At 46.1% G+C, this 16,903-nt stretch overlaps 1 protein-coding gene and 1 non-coding gene across 2 annotated transcripts in view; one reads left to right on the forward strand and one right to left on the reverse strand.

Moving 5' to 3' along the window:
- LOC126108225 (uncharacterized) overlaps window positions 1–16,903 on the reverse strand; it is a 927,355-nt gene that overhangs the window by 383,408 nt on the left and 527,044 nt on the right. The gene's annotated exons all lie outside the window — the stretch shown is intronic.
- On the forward strand, window positions 4,567–4,641 carry Trnas-cga (transfer RNA serine (anticodon CGA)). Its single transcript has one exon. It is a non-coding gene; the product is annotated as a tRNA-Ser (tRNA).

A 16,903-nucleotide genomic window follows, 5' to 3' on the forward strand; every position in this document is an offset into this window, starting at 1 on the left:
CCTCGCTCAAAGTCCGTCAACTGCACATACGGTTCACGTCCACGCTGTCGCGGCATGCTACCAGTGTTAAAGACTGCGATGGAGCTCCGTATGCCACGGCAAACTGGCTGACACTGACGGCGGCGGTGCACAAATGCTGCGCAGCTAGCGCCATTCGACGGCCAACACCGCGGTTCCTGGTGTGTCCGCTGTGCCGTGCGTGTGATCATTGCTTGTACAGCCCTCTCGCAGTGTCCGGAGCAAGTATGGTGGGCCTGACACACCGGTGTCAATGTGTTCTTTTTTCCATTTCCAGGAGTGTAAGACAGCCAGTTCACAGTGACGGGTAACCGAAAGGCACGCGTACACACTCGCCGACTGGCGTGAAGTCTGGAACAGGATACGTTATTAATGCACTAAAGAAAAGTACGTAGCGTCTGTTTACTTAACTTTAATTCATCCTTGTGGTACATCTCTCTTGACTATACAAATGAGACTCTCTCCAGAAAGGGTTAATGGCGCCTTGCTAGGTCGTAGCCATGGACTTAGCTGAAGGCTATTCTGTCTGTCTCTCGGCAAATGAGAGAAAGGCTTCGTCAGTGTAGTCGCTAGCAAAGTCGTCGTACAACTGGGGCGAGTGCTAGTCCGCCTCTAGACCTGCCGTGTGGTGGCGCTCGGTCTGCGATTACTGACAGTGGCGACACGCGGGTCCGACATGTACTAATGGACCGCGGCCGATTTAAAGCTACCACCTAGCAAGTGTGGTGTCTGGCGGTGACACCACAATTCTAGTTACGAATAACCGGTATTTTCCAGTGGTTGTTCAGTCTCGATTATAACAGGTACTGATTTTTCGTTCATCCACGTCTGTTAAGTCCCATAAAACAAAAAACATCCACATCACAGTTTGCCATAACAGTGGTACTAAAATTTTTGGTTTTACATATTTTTAAGCGTATTTGATAAGAGTGTTCTGTCACAACTGTAAGACTGATATCGTCATTGAAAAGTGCTGTTTCTGGTGAAAGGAGTCTACTTATAAATCGACACATTATAGGACAAATATTTATGAACACATTGGACACCTAATGTTTTCCACTGGATTCCAAAATGGTTCCAATGGCTCTGAGCACTATGGGACTCAACGTCTTAGGTCATAAATCCCCTAGAACTTAGAACTACTTAAACCTGACTAACCTAAGGACATCACACACACCCATGCCCGAGGCAGGATTCGAACCTGCGACCGTAGCAGTCCCGCGGTTCCGGACTGTAGCGCCAGAACCGCTAGACCACCGCGGCCGGCTTTTCCACTGGATTAATTCATTATTTAAATTTTTGCTATTGTCACGAAATTGTTGATGGTAAATGTTACATTTTTCCCCACTATCAGAACTGTACATATGAATTTTTCGAGAGAGAACTTTCGATTTTGTCAGCAAAATATTAACTGTATCAAAATTCCCGTTAAGATTAAAGGTATATCCACTGAAGCGCCAAAGCCAGAATACGGTGCTGCGGTCGGCAACGCCTATGTAACACAAGTGTCTGGCGTGAAAGTTCCTGGCAGATTAAAACTGTGTGCCGGACCGAGACTCGAACTCGGGACCTTTGTCTTTCGCGGGCAAGAGCAATGTTCACAGGAGAGCTTCTGTGAAGTTTGGAAGGTAGGAGACGAGATACTGGCAGAAGTAAAGATGTGAAGACGGGGTGTGAGTCGTGCTTGGGTAGCTCAGTTGGTAGCGCACTTGCCCGCGAAAGGTAAAGGTCCCGAGTTCGAGTCTCGGTCCGGCACACAGTTTTAATCTGCGAGGAAGTTTCATATCAGCGCACACTCCGCTGCAGAGTGAAAAATCTCATTCTGGAAGCGTCTAGCGTACTTGATAGATCGGTTACTGCTCCTACACTGCCGGGATATCAAGATTTAAGTCAGCTTGAACGTGGTGTCACAGTCGGGGCAAGCGTCCTGTCTGATCACCTGCATCCATTCATGACTATTCTGCATTCCGACGGCCTTCGGCAATACCAGCAGGACAATGCGACACCTCACACGTCCACAATTGCTGCAGAGTCGCTCCAAGAGGACTATTTTTGAGTTTAAACACTCCTGCTGGCAAGCAAACTCCCCACACATGAACATTATTGAGCATATCGGGCATGCCTTGGAACGTTCTGTTCAGAAGGGATCTCCAGCCCTTCGTACTCTTACTGATTTGTGGGCAGCTCTGTAATGGTGGTGGTGGTGGTGGTGGGGGGGGGGGGGGCGAATACGCAGATGGACTGATATTCGTCTAGATACGACTCTGACAGGTAACACGTACGTAAGAATCCTGTCTGATCACCTGCATCCATTCATGTCCACTGTGCACTGCGACGTACATGGGCAATTCCAACAGGATAATGCGACGCGCCACACATCCAGAATTGCTACACAGTGGCTCCACGAACACTCTTCCGAGTTTAAACACTTGCACTGGCCACCAACCTCCTCAGACGTGTACATTATTGAGCATATCTGGGATGCCTTGCAACGTGCTGTCCAGAAGAGATCTCCACCCCCTTGTACTCTTACGGATTTATGGACAGCACAGCAGGATTCGTGGTGTCAGTTCTCTCCAGCATTACTTCAGACATTAGACGAGTTCATGCCACATCGTGTTGCGGCGCTTCTACACTCCTGGAAATGGAAAAAATAACACATTGACACCGGTGTGTCAGACCCACCATACTTGCTCCGGACACTGCGAGAGGACTGTACAAGCAATGATCACACGCACGGCACAGCGGACACACCAGGAACCGCGGTGTTGGCCGTCGAATGGCGCTAGCTGCGCAGCATTTGTGCACCGCCGCCGTCAGTGTCAGCCAGTTTGCCGTGGCATACGGAGCTCCATCGCAGTCTTTAACACTGGTAGCATGCCGCGACAGCGTGGACGTGAACCGTATGTGCAGTTGACGGACTTTGAGCGACGGCGTATAGTGGGCATGCGGGAGGCCTGGTGGACGTACCGCCGAATTGCTCAACACGTGGGGCGTGAGGTCTCCACAGTACATCGATGTTGTCGCCAGTGGTCGGCGGAAGGTGCACGTGCCCGTCGACCTGGGACCGGACCACAGCGACGCACGGATGCACGCCAAGACCGTTGGATCCTACGCAGTGCCGTAGGGGACCGCACCGCCACTTCCCAGCAAATTAGGGACACTGTTGCTCCTGGGGTATCGGCGAGGACCATTCGCAACCGTCTCCATGAAGCTGGGCTACGGTCCCGCACACCGTTAGGCCGTCTTCCGCTCACGCCCCAACATCGTGCAGCCCGCCTCCAGTGGTGTCGCGACAGGCGTGAATGGAGGGACGAATGGAGACGTCTCGTCTTCAGCGATGACAGTCGCTTCTGCCTTGGTGCCAATGATGGTCGTATGCGTGTATGGCGCCGTGCAGGTGAGCGCCACAATCAGGACTGCATACGACCGAGGCAGACACGGCCAACACCCGGCATCATGGTGTGGGGAGCGATCTCCTACACTGGCCGTACACCACTGGTGATCGTCGAGGAGACACTGAATAGTGCACGGTACATCCAAACCGTCATCGAACCCATCGTTCTACCATTCCTAGACCGGCAAGGGAACTTGCTGTTCCAACAGGACAATGCACGTCCGCATGAATCCCGTGCCACCCAACGTGCTCTAGAAGGTGTAAGTCAACTACCCTGGCCAGCAAGATCTCCGGATCTGTCCCCCATTGAGCATGTTTGGGACTGGATGAAGCGTCGTCTAACGCGGTCTGCACGTCCAGCACGAACGCTGGTCCAACTGAGGCGCCAGGTGGAAATGGCATGGCAAGCCGTTCCACAGGACTACATCCAGCATCTCTACGATCGTCTCCATGGGAGAATAGCAGCCTGCATTGCTGCGAAAGGTGGATATACACTGTACTAGTGCCGACATTGTGCATGCTCTGTTGCCTGTGACTATGTGCCTGTGGTTCTGTCAGTGTGATCATGTGATGTATCTGACCCCAGGAATGTGTCAATAAAGTTTCCCCTTCCTGGGACAATGAATTCACGGTGTTCTTATTTCAATTTCCAGGAGTGTATATGTTTGGTGGGAGGGGGGGGGGGGTGGCCCTCGGCCTATTAGGCAGGTGTGCCAGTTTAACGGCCTTTCCATTCGAAACAGTTGAACAAAATGAACGCTACAAATCTTAGAGAAGACTTTATTATTTGTCCGCCATTTCTATGCAATAATGATAGAGAAACGAATATTTCGAGAATGAGATTTTCACTCTGCAGCGGAGTGTGCGCTGATATGAAACTTCCTGGCAGATTAAATCTGTGTGCCGGACCGAGACTCGAACTCGCGACCTTTTAATCTGCCAGGAAGTTTCATATCAGCGCACACTCCGCTGCAGAGTGAAAATCTCATTCTGGAAACATCCCCCAGGCTGTGGCTAAGCCATGTCTCCGCAGTATCCTTTCTTTCAGGAGTGCTAGTTCTGCAAGGTTCGCAGGAGAGCTTCTGTAAAGTTTGGAAGGTAGGAGACGAGGTACTGGCAGAAGTAAAGCTGTGAGTACCGGGCGTGAGTCGTGCTTGGGTAGCTCAGTTGGTAGAGCAATTGTCCGCGAAAGGCAGAGGTCCCGAGTTCGAGTCTCGGTCCGGCAGACAGTTGTAATCTGCCAGGAAGTTTCAGAAACGAATATATGGCAAAAGTAATAAATTAAAAACTGAACAAATCGTTCATAGTTTCTAATAAAATGGAAATTACGTGATCTGCTGCCTGTGTCTAGCTAATATGCCTGTACCTGCTTGCAGCCCTTATAAATCGATCACTGAAGACGGAAAACAGAGTTCTCCAACTTCAGTTTTCATTCTTTAGCCCTGACTATTCGTAATGCCGAGAAAGTGGTATGATCTTCGATTAAAACGTTATTTTTTTTAACAGAGATACAGAAAATTCGAATCAGTACGTGAATACTGGTGAATTTTTCGTAGTATTTAAACTAAAGTTATATTTCGAGAAAAGCAGCGAAAGGTGAAAGGTCTACGTTTTCCTTTATTTATCTACTTCAGTTGGTGTTTTGATCCTGTGTATCCTGAAACGTATAATGCAAAAGTCTGAGGAAGTCGTAGAATTTTTCAACTTTTGTGCGTCGTCTGCGTTTATTGTTCGAAATAACAGCAGTAAGAAACCGAAGATCGAAATTTTTTCGAAACGGGTTATTGTGAGTGGTTTTAAGAGCTAGATTAAATTTGGGATGAAAAACTTGTATCTGAAAACCGGTTGTTTTGACGATACTCGTCAGCCCTGCTGCTGACACGTAGTAATTTTGTTTTCTGTTTACTCGCTTACACATTATTGCAGTAGTTTAGGAAAGAGAACAGTGTCCTTTAGCTCACTGTTACACGCATGTATCAAGAGAAATTTCCAACCCCGGCTTTTGACCTATATCAGTGACGTAACGGTAATGGCCGCAGTGACGTGTAGTGAGGCACGGGTGGAGAACATTTTGGCTCAAATCGCTCTGAGCACTATGGGACTTAACATCTGAGGTCATCAGTTCCCTAGAACTTAGAACTACACTACTGGCCATTAAAATTGCTACACCAAGAAGAAATGCACATGATAAAGGGTTATTCACTGGACAAACATATTATACTAGAACTAACATGTGACTACATTTTCACGCAATTTTGGTGCATAGATCCTGAGAAATGAGTACCCACAACAACTACCTCTGGCCGTAATAACGGCCTTCATACGCCTGGACATTGATTCAAACAGAGCTCGGATGGCGTGTATAGGTGCATCTGCCCATGCAGCTTTAACACGATACCACTGTTCATCAACAGTAGTGACTGGCGTATTGTGATGAGCCAGTTGCTCGGCCACCATTGACCAGACGTTTTCAATTGGTGAGAGATCTGGAGGATTTGCTGGCCAGGGCAGCAGTCGAACATTTTCTGTATCCAGAAAGGCCCGTACAAGACCTGCAACATGCGGTCGTGCATTGCTGTTGTTGTTGTGCTCTTCAGTCCTGAGACTGGTTTGATGCAGCTCTCCATGCTACTCTATCCTGTGCAAGCTTCTTCATCTCCCAGTACCTACTGCAACCTACATCCTTCTGAATCTGCTTACTGTATTCATCTCTTGGTCTCCCTCTTTGATTTTTACCCTCCACGCTGCCCTCCAATACTAAATTGGTGATCCCTTGATGCCTCAGAACATGTCCTATCAACCAATCCCTTCTTCTGGTCAAGTTGTGCCACAAACTTCTCTTCTCCCCAATCCTATCCAATACTTCCTCATTAGTTATGTGATCTACCCATCTAATCTTCAGCATTCTTCTGTAGCACCACATTTCGAAAGCTTCTATTCTCTTCTTGTCGAAACTATTTACCGTCCATGTTTCACTTCCATACATGGCTACACTCCATACAAATACTTTCAGAAACGACTTCCTGACAATTAAATCTATACTCGATGTTAACAAATTTCTCTTCTTCAGAAACGCTTTCCTTGCCATTGCCAGTCTACATTTTATATCCTCTCTACTTCGACCATCATCAGTTATTTTGCTCCCCAAAAGCAAAACTTCTTTACTACTTTAAGTGTCTCATTTCCTAATCTAATTCCCTCAGCATCACCCGACTTAATTCGACTACATTCCATTATCCTCGTTTTGCTTTTGTTGATGTTCATCTTATATCCTCCTTTCAAGACACTGTCCATTCCGTTCAACTGCTCTTCCAGGGCCTTTGCTGTCTCTGACAGAATTACAATGTCAAACCTCAAGGTTTTTATTTCTTCTCCATGGATTTTAATACCTACTCCGAATTTTTCTTTTGTTTCCTTTACTGCTTGTTCAATATACAGATTGAATAACATCGGGGAGGGGCTACAACCCTGTCTCACTCCCTTCCCAACCACTGCTTCCCTTTCATGTCCCTCGACTCTTATAACTGCCATCTGCTTTCTGTACAAATTGTAAATAGCCTTTCGCTCCCTGTATTTTACCCCTGCCACCTTTAGAATTTGAAAGAGAGTATTCCAGTCAACATTGTCAAAAGCTTTCTCTAAGTCTACAAATGCTAGAAACGTAGGTTTGCCTTTCCTTAATCTTTCTTCTAAGATAAGTCGTAAGGTCAGTATTGCCTCACGTGTTCCAGTATTTCTACGGAATCCAAACTGATCTTCCCCAAGGTGGGCTTCTACTAGTTTTTCCATTCGTCTGTAAAGAATTCGTGTTAGTATTTTGCAGCTGTGGCTTATTAAACTGATTGTTCGGTAATTTTCACATCTGTCAACACCTGCTGTCTTTGGGATTGGAATTATTATATTCTTCTTGAAGTCTGAGGGTATTTCGCCTGTTTCATACATCTTGCTCACCAGATGGTAGAGTTTTGTCAGGACTGGCTCTCCCAAGGCCGTCAGTAGTTCCAATGGAATGTTGTCTACTCCGGGGGCCTTGTTTCGACTCAGGTCTTTCAGTGCTCTGTCAAACTCTTCTCCCATTTCATCTTCATCTACATCCTCTTCCATTTCCATAATATTGTCCTCAAGTACATCGCCCTTGTATAGACCCTCTATATACTCCTTCCACCTTTCTGCTTTCCCTTCTTTGCTTAGAACTGGGTTTCCATCTGAGCTCTTGATGTTCATACAAGTGGTTCTCTTCTCTCTAAAGGTCTCTTTAATTTTCCTGTAGGCAGTATCTATCTTACCCCTAGTGAGATAAGCCTCTACATCCTTACATTTGTCCTCTAGCCATCCCTGCTTAGCCATATTGCACTTCCTGTCGATCTCATTTTTGAGACGTTTGTATTCCTTTTTGCCTGCTTCATTAACTGCATTTTTATATTTTCTCCTTTCATCAATTAAATTCAATATTTCTTCTGTTACCCAAGGATTTCTAAGAGCCCTGGTCTTTTTACCTACTTGATCCTCTGCTGCCTTCACTACTTCATCCCTCAAAGCTACCCTTTCTTCTTCTACTGTATTTATTTCCCCCATTCCTGTCAATTGTTCCCTTATGCTCTCCCTAAAACTCTGTACAACCTCTGGTTCTTTCAGTTTATCCAGGTCCCATCTCCTTAAATTCCCACCTTTTTGCAGTTTCTTCAGTTTTAATCTACAGGTCATAACCAATAGATTGTGGTCAGAGTCCACATCTGACCCTGGAAATGTCTTACAATTTAAAACCTGGTTCCTAAATCTCTGTCTTACCATTATATAATCTATCTGATACCTTTTAGTATCTCCAGGGTTCTTCCATGTATACAACCTTCTATCATGATTCTTAAACCAAGTGTTAACTATAATTAAGTTGTGCTCTGTGCAAAATTCTACCAGGCGGCTTCCTCTTTCATTTCTTAGCCCCAATCCATATTCACCTACTACGTTTCCTTCTCTCCCTTTTCCTACACTCGAATTCCAGTCACCCATGACTATTAAATTTTCGTCTCCCTTCACTATCTGAATAATTTCTTTTATATCATCATACATTTCTTCAATTTCTTCGTCGTCTGCAGAGCTAGTTAGCATATAAACTTGTACTACTGTAGTAGGCGTGGGCTTCGTGTCTATCTTGGCCACAATAATGCGTTCACTATGCTGTTTGTAGTAGCTTACCAGCATTCCTATTTTCCTATTCATTATTAAACCTACTCCTGCATTACCCCTATTTGACTTTGTGTTTATAACCCTGTAGTCACCTGACCAGAAGTCTTGTTCCTCCTGCCACCGAACTTCACTAATTCCCACTATATCTAACTTTAACCTATCCATTTCCCTTTTTAAATTTTCTAACCTACCTGCACGATTAAGGGATCTGACATTCCACGCTCCGATCCGTAGGACGCCAGTTTTCTTTCTTCTGATAACGACATCCTCTTGAGTAGTCCCCGCCCGGAGATCCGAATGGGGGACTATTTTACCTCCGGAATATTTTACCCAAGAGGACGCCATCATCATTTAATCATACAGTAAAGCTGCATGCCCTCGGGAAAAATTACGGCCGTAGTTTCCCCTTGCTTTCAGCCGTTCGCAGTACCAGCACAGCAATGCCGTTTTGGTTATTGTTACAAGGCCAGATCAGTCCATCATCCAGACTGTTGCCCTTGCAACTACTGAAAAGGCTGCTGCCCCTCTTCAGGAACCACACGTTTGTCTGGCCTTCAACAGATACCCCTCCGTTGTGGTTGTACCTACGGTACGGCCATCTGTATCGCTGAGGCACGCAAGCCTCCCCACCAATGGCAAGGTCCAAGGTTCATGGGGGGGCATGAAATACTGTGAGAAGGAAACAGGCTGAAGTGTGGCGAGAGAACTCACGGCCCTTGCATCACGATAACGCACCCGCACATTCGTCCCTGTTGGTGCGTGACTACTACTACTACTACTACTACTACTACTACTACAAAAAAAAAAAAAAAAAAAAAAAATGGCAACGCTACGTAGCGCTCTGTATGAAAATCACTGGCTGTGCTGTGTGCAGTCTGTGGCTAGTTAGCATTGTTGTCTGCCATTGTAGTGTTGGGCAGCGGCAGCTGGATGTGAACAGCGCGTAGCGTTGCGCAGTTGGAGGTGAGCCGCCAGCAGTGGTGGATATGGGGAGAGAGCTGGCGGAGTTTTGAAATTTGTAATACTGGATGGCATATATAAAATGATCTGTAACATGGAAAGTAGGCGTTTCCGGACACATGTCCACATAACATACGGTATATTCTTTCTGTGTGTGAGGAATGTTTCCTGAAAGTTTGGCCGTACGTTTTTGTATATATATGATTTTTAAACATTATTAAGGTAAATACATTGTTTGTTCTCTATCAAAATCTTTCATTTGCTAACTATTCCTATCAGTAGTTAGTGCCTTCCGTAGTTTGAATCTTTTATTTAGCTGGCAGTAGTGGCGCTCGCCGTATTGCAGTAGTTCGAGTAACGAAGATTTTTGTGAGGTAAGTGATTTGTGAAAGGTTTAGGTTAATGTTAATCAGGGCCATTCTTTTGTAGCGATTTTTGAAAGTCAGATTGCGTTGCGCTAAAAATATTGTGTGTCAGTTTAAGCACAGTCTTGTATGAAATTTTCATAAGGGGATGTTTCAGATGAATTACAAGAAAATTCGCAGACGTAGGCTGTGTAGGTTTTTATGTTTGTAACGCCACGTAGCGCTCTGTATGAAATTCGCTGACTGCGCTGTGTGCAGTCTTTGGCTGGTTGGACTCATTGTTGGAATATTCGCTAGTGTAGTGTTGGGCAGTTGGATGTGAGCAGCGCGTAGCGTTGGGCAGTTGGAGGTGAGCCGCCAGCAGTAGAGTTGGGCAACACGATTCTTTTTCCCGATTCGATTCATACGATTCAATCTCACATTGCGAATCGATTCCTACGGCTCTTTCACGATTCATTCTAGTCTGCGACGGCACGATTCTTAACGGAATGCAAAAAGTTCTACGTCTTACTCACAGATGGCAGGACATGTCTGAAATTGACAATGGGGTTAGAATCGAACTGTGTCATGATAAGATATGCCAGAAATAGTTTATTTATGAGTAAACATGCGTATGACGTTACAAGTGTGATTCTCGATTTATACGTGTAATGCCTTTATTGATGAAAGGTCACGTTTGATTTGATTGCATCTATTGTTTTATTACGTACTGACAAAGTTTTACGAGATGGCGTTATAAAAACATGTGAAATAGCGTTTTTATAATATAAAATTGCGTTATTACGAATTGAACTATGTAGGATATATATATTGTAAAATTGACTTTTTACGAAAGACTGGGACTGTGTAGGTGAACTCAAAAAGCAAAATCCAGTCTAAATACAAATTTTCATCCAAATCATTAGGGCCGTTTTCGAGATACGCGATATATATTACATAGTCCAAGTGCTATTGCTCGTGTGTAAAGAAGGTGTGTGCGTTTTGCATTGCATCTGCAACAAATAAGAGGTACATATTTATTCATCATACTTGGATTTCTTGATTTTAATCGTGTGTATTGGGAGCTGTGTACTCGCTGTATATCGTTTCTGTCATCGCTAGTTCGTATATTAATCGCGCAAACTAAGCTCACGTCGGCGCGGTGGCTGATGGTAAGCGATAGTAAATGGGAAATGCCTTTACGCTCGTTCCCGTCAGCTTGGTTTTCACGGCCCACGAACTTCGTTTGTTCGTTCCGAGCTTCCTTTGTTCACACGCATCCTCCACTTGACTGCCATCTGGCGGTCGTAGTCATTCGGCACGACTCGGCATGATTCGGAAGTTGCCTTCGAAGCATAGCGTACTAAGAATCGATGAATCGTAGGAACTTCGAATCGTCACGACTCGGAAACACGCAATCGTTCTTACGATTCTTTTGAACGACGATTCGTCCGTATCACGATTCGATTCTTACGATTCTTTATTTAGAGTCGTTCAAATGAACGACTCATTCACGAATCGCCACAACTGTAGCCAGCAGTGCTGGATGTGGGGAGAGAGATGGCGGAGTTTTGAGATGTAGCTATAAACAAAAAGGAAATTTGTGAAGATGGATGTCACGAATTGATAGATATACACAGGGTGGTGGTCCATTCATCGTGACCGGGTCAAATAACTCACGAAATACAAGGTTCAAACGTACCTATGTTCGGTATTTTAATTTAAAAAACCTTCATGTTACCAACTGTTCGTCTAAAATTGTGAGCCATGTGTTTGTGACTATTACAGCGCCATCTATCAGGAAGCGAAAAAAGTGGTCCAACTAACACATTCATATTTCTTTACGTACTACACGAATATGCATATGGAGCTCTTGCACATTTCAGTCGAAGTGTTTGTACGCTTCTCGACAACAGATCCGGTGACCGATGGATTGGTACAGGCGGACCAATTCTGTGGCCTCCACGCTCTCCTGACCTCAACCCTCTCGACTTTCATTTATGGGGGCATTTGGAAGATCTTGTCTACGCAACCCCGGTACCAAATGTAGAGACTCTTCGTGCTCGTATTGTGGACGGCTGTGATAACAATACGCCATTCTCCAGGGCTGCATCAGCGCATCAGGGATTCCGTGCGACGGAGGGTGGATGCACGTATCCTCGCTAACGGAGGACATTTTGAACATTTCCTGTAACAAAGTGTTTGAAGTCACGCTGGTACGTTCTGTTGCTGTGTGTTTCCATTCCATGATTAATGTGATTTGAAGAGAAGTAATAAAATGAGCTCTAACATGGAAAGTAAGCGTTTCTTTCTTTGTGTGTGAGGAATGTTTCCTCAAAGTTTGGCCGTATCTTTTTGTATATATATGAATTTTGAACATTATTAAGCTAAATAAATTGTTTGTTCTCTATCAAGATCTTTCATTTGCTAACTATGCCTGTCAGTAGTTAGTTCCTTCAATGGTTAGAATCTTTTATTTAGCGGGCAGTATTGGCGCTCGCTGTATTGCAGTAGTTCGAGTAACGTAGATTTTTGTGAGGTAAGTGATTCATGAAGGGTATAGGTTATTGTTTGTCATGGCCATTCTTTTGTAGGGATTATTCAAACTCAGATCGTTGCGCCAAAAAAAAGTATTGTGTGTCACTTTAGTGATGATCAGAATAGGTAAAGAGAGAACTGCGTGAGTACGTTCAGTTTTGATCAGCTGTTTGAAAATCAAATAACGTAAGAGGTTTTCCAGTACTGTCATTTATAAATTTTTCGAAGGGGACCTTACAACGGCACTTAGCGCGATGGAGCAAGAGGCGTACAGACACTGTTTCCGGAAGTGGAAACGGCGTTAGGAACGGTGTGTCAATTGTGGAGAAGAGTATTTCGGAGACCGCGTAAAATAATAAAGGGTAAGCGTAAAAAATTCTGAGGACAAAGTTCCGGAAATTTTTGGACAGACCTGGTATAGAAAAATGTGTTCCGCATTGAGTTAGTAATAAATAAGTAATAAATTAAAACATCTTGCCTGACGGTAGACTCCACGAGCAGTGAAAATGTAGTAAGAGATAAACTTTATTCATTTCGTCATTTTGTGGTGGGTGTCAGAGAGAAAAAGTTTGATAAAACTTTGTTGCAAGTTGCTAAGTCCTCTCATTTTCAAAAGCCAGGTGAATATAATTTGCATAATGTCACAACGTTTGTTACGTCTGCCTCAAAACATATGCACAGTTGCCAGCTTTGGTACTTGACTTACTGAAATTTTTAAATTCTGTCTCAATAATAATACGAAATGCTAGCGAACTCGGCAGTGCTTCGCAATTCCTAAGTGTGTACGGGAATTGGATATATGTCGTAATATCACCGTCGCCTCTCTCTCTCTCCCCCTCTATCCCTCACGTTCTCACCCCGCCCCTCCTTTTCTCTACCCCCCCTCTTCCTCCCTATGTCTCTCCATTACCTTCCCCACACTCCCTGTACACCTCTTATCACACATTCTCTCTGTCCCATCTCCTCCCCCTACATCTCTCTGTCCATACCGTCTTTCCCCTTCTTTATATCCATTTCCTCCCCCTCCCCTTTCTCTATCCATATCCTCTTTCTCTCTCACCTTATTTATTGTTATTACAAATGGAACCTTGCCAGGGAATAGCAGTCAAAATGAATGGGTAAATCGTTTGGAATCATTAGTACACGGGGTATGAGAGAGACGTTCCAGCTGCTGGGTATGTGAGGATAGATTCAATGACAGCATTTCGCACGGTTTTAATCAACAAACTGACAGGATTATAAAGTTAGCTATAAACACAACTTTCCTGTTTTCTTTTGAAAACGACTGCGAAAAGGAAAACAAAACCACACTTTTTCCCAGCACAGCTTAACGTGTTCCTTCCCACAAACTGCTTAACAGGAAATGTTTACTGTGTCACACGCCTCTACGAGGTGCATTCAAGTTCTAAGCCCTCCGATTTTTTTTCTAATTAACTACTCACCCGCAATCGATGAAACTGGCGTTACTTCTCGACGTAATCGCCCTGCAGACGTACACATTTTTCACAACGCTGACGCCATGATTCCATGGCAGCGGCGAAGGCTTCTTTAGGAGTCTGTTTTGACCACTGGAAAATCGCTGAGGCAATAGCAGCACGGCTGGTGAATGTGCGGGCACGAAGAGTGTCTTTCATTGTTGGAAAAAGCCAAAAGTCAATAGGAGCCAGGTCAGGTGAGTAGGGAGCACGAGGAATCATTTCAAAGTTGTTATCACGAAGAAACTGTTGCGTAACGTTAGCTCGATGTGCGGGTGCGTTATCTTGGTGAAACAGCACACGCGCAGCCCTTCCCGGGCGTTTTTGTTGGAGTGCAGGAAGGAATTTCTTCTTCAAAACATTTTCGTAGAATGCACCTGTTACCGTAGTGCCGTTTGGAACGCAATGGGTAACGATTACGCCCTCGCTGTCCCAGAACATGGACACCATCATTTTTTCAGCACTGGCGGTTACCCGAAATTTTTTTGGTGCCCGTGAATCTGTGTGCTTCCATTGAGCTGACTGGCGCATTGTTTCTGGATTGAAAAATGGCATCCACGTCTCATCCATTGTCACAACCGACGAAAAGAAAAGTCCCATTCGTGCTGCCGTTGCGCGTCAACATTGCTTCGCAATGTGCCACACGGGCAGCCGTGTGGTCATCCGTCAGCATTCGTGGCACCCACCTGGATGACACTTTTCGCATTTTCGGGTCGTCATGCAGGATTGTGTGCACAGAACCCACAGAAATGCCAACTCTGGAGGCGATCTGTTCGACAGTCATTCGCCGATCCCCCAAAACAATTCTCTCCACTTTCTCGATCGTGTCGTCAGACCAGCTCTTGCGAGCCCGAGGTTGTTTCGGTTTGTTGTCACACGATGTTCTGCCTTCATTAAACTGTCGCACCCACGAACGCACTTTCGACACATCCATAACTCCGTCACCACATGTCTCCTTCAATTGTCGATGAATTTCAATTGGTTTCACACCACGCAAATTCGGAAAACGAATGATTGCACGCTGTTCAAGTAAGGAAAACGTCGCCATTTTAAGTATTTAAAACAGTTCTCATTCTCGCCGCTGGCGATAAAATTCCATCTGCCATACGGTGCTGCCATCTCTGGGACGTATTGACAATGAAGGTGGCCTCATTTTAAAACAATGGGCATGTTTCTATCTCTTTCCAGTCCGCAGAAAAAAAATCGGAGGCCTTAGAACTTGAAAACACCTCGTATCTCCAGTGGTTTAGACTGTGCATTGTCGGTCAGTGAGTCGGTCGCGAAGGGATTCACCCGAACTAATCTTTCCTTGAATTTGTGTCAACTGAAACAAAACAATTTCAGTAAGATTATGAATTCATTGAAATCAAATGAATCACAATTCATTGTCTCGACTATAATCTGTATGTTTAATGAGGTCATCGCAACGCTTGGTGATAAACGATATATTTGTGTCTTACGGTTCGGAGAGGAAACGAATAGCGCCGATCGTTTACTGACTTTTGAGCACGCCACATAGTGCTGCCCATGGGGAAAGAAAACAACATCTCAAGGTTTATTCCACACACTTCCAACGACTGGCCTTGTGATTTATTAATCGTCATTGCGAATGCAAGGCGTACCAGAAGCTAGATACGTTTGTCGCCTGTTCTGACGACGTCCCAAATAACACTCCTGGAAATGGAAAAAAGAACACATTGACACCGGTGTGTCAGACCCACCATACTTGCTCCGGACACTGCGAGAGGGTTGTACAAGCAATGATCACACGCACGGCACAGCGGACACACCAGGAACCGCGGTGTTGGCCGTCGAATGGCGCTAGCTGCGCAGCATTTGTGCACCGCCGCCGTCAGTGTCAGCCAGTTTGCCGTGGCATACGGAGCTCCATCGCAGTCTTTAACACTGGTAGCATGCCGCGACAGCGTGGACGTGAACCGTATGTGCAGTTGACGGACTTTGAGCGAGGGCGTATAGTGGGCATGCGGGAGGCCGGGTGGACGTACCGCCGAATTGCTCAACACGTGGGGCGTGAGGTCTCCACAGTACATCGATGTTGTCGCCAGTGGTCGGCGGAAGGTGCACGTGCCCGTCGACCTGGGACCGGACCGCAGCGACGCACGGATGCACGCCAAGACCGTAGGATCCTACGCAGTGCCGTAGGGGACCGCACCGCCACTTCCCAGCAAATTAGGGACACTGTTGCTCCTGGGGTATCGGCGAGGACCATTCGCAACCGTCTCCGTGAAGCTGGGCTACGGTCCCGCACACCGTTAGGCCGTCTTCCGCTCACGCCCCAACATCGTGCAGCCCGCCTCCAGTGGTGTCGCGACAGGCGTGAATGGAGGGACGAATGGAGACGTGTCGTCTTCAGCGATGAGAGTCGCTTCTGCCTCGGTGCCAATGATGGTCGTATGCGTGTTTGGCGCCGTGCAGGTGAGCGCCACAATCAGGACTGCATACGACCGAGGCACACAGGGCCAACACCCGGCATCATGGTGTGGGGAGCGATCTCCTACACTGGCCGTACACTACTGGTGATCGTCGAGGGGACACTGAATAGTGCACGGTACATCCAAACCGTCATCGAACCCATCGTTCTACCATTCCTAGACCGGCAAGGGAACTTGCTGTTCCAACAGGACAATGCACGTCCGCATGTATCCCGTGCCACCCAACGTGCTCTAGAAGGTGTAAGTCAACTACCCTGGCCAGCAAGATCTCCGGATCTGTCCCCCATTGAGCATGTTTGGGACTGGATGAAGCGTCGTCTCACGCGGTCTGCACGTCCAGCACGAACGCTGGTCCAACTGAGGCGCCAGGTGGAAATGGCATGGCAAGCCTTTCCACAGGACTACATCCAGCATCTCTACGATCGTCTCCATGGGAGAATAGCAGCCTGCATTGCTGCGAAAGGTGGATATACACTGTACTAGTGCCGACATTGTGCATGCTCTGTTGCCTGTGTCTATGTGCCCGTGGTTCTG

Source organism: Schistocerca cancellata, chromosome 11 (assembly GCF_023864275.1).
Source record: "Schistocerca cancellata isolate TAMUIC-IGC-003103 chromosome 11, iqSchCanc2.1, whole genome shotgun sequence".
NCBI lineage: Eukaryota > Metazoa > Arthropoda > Insecta > Orthoptera > Acrididae > Schistocerca > Schistocerca cancellata.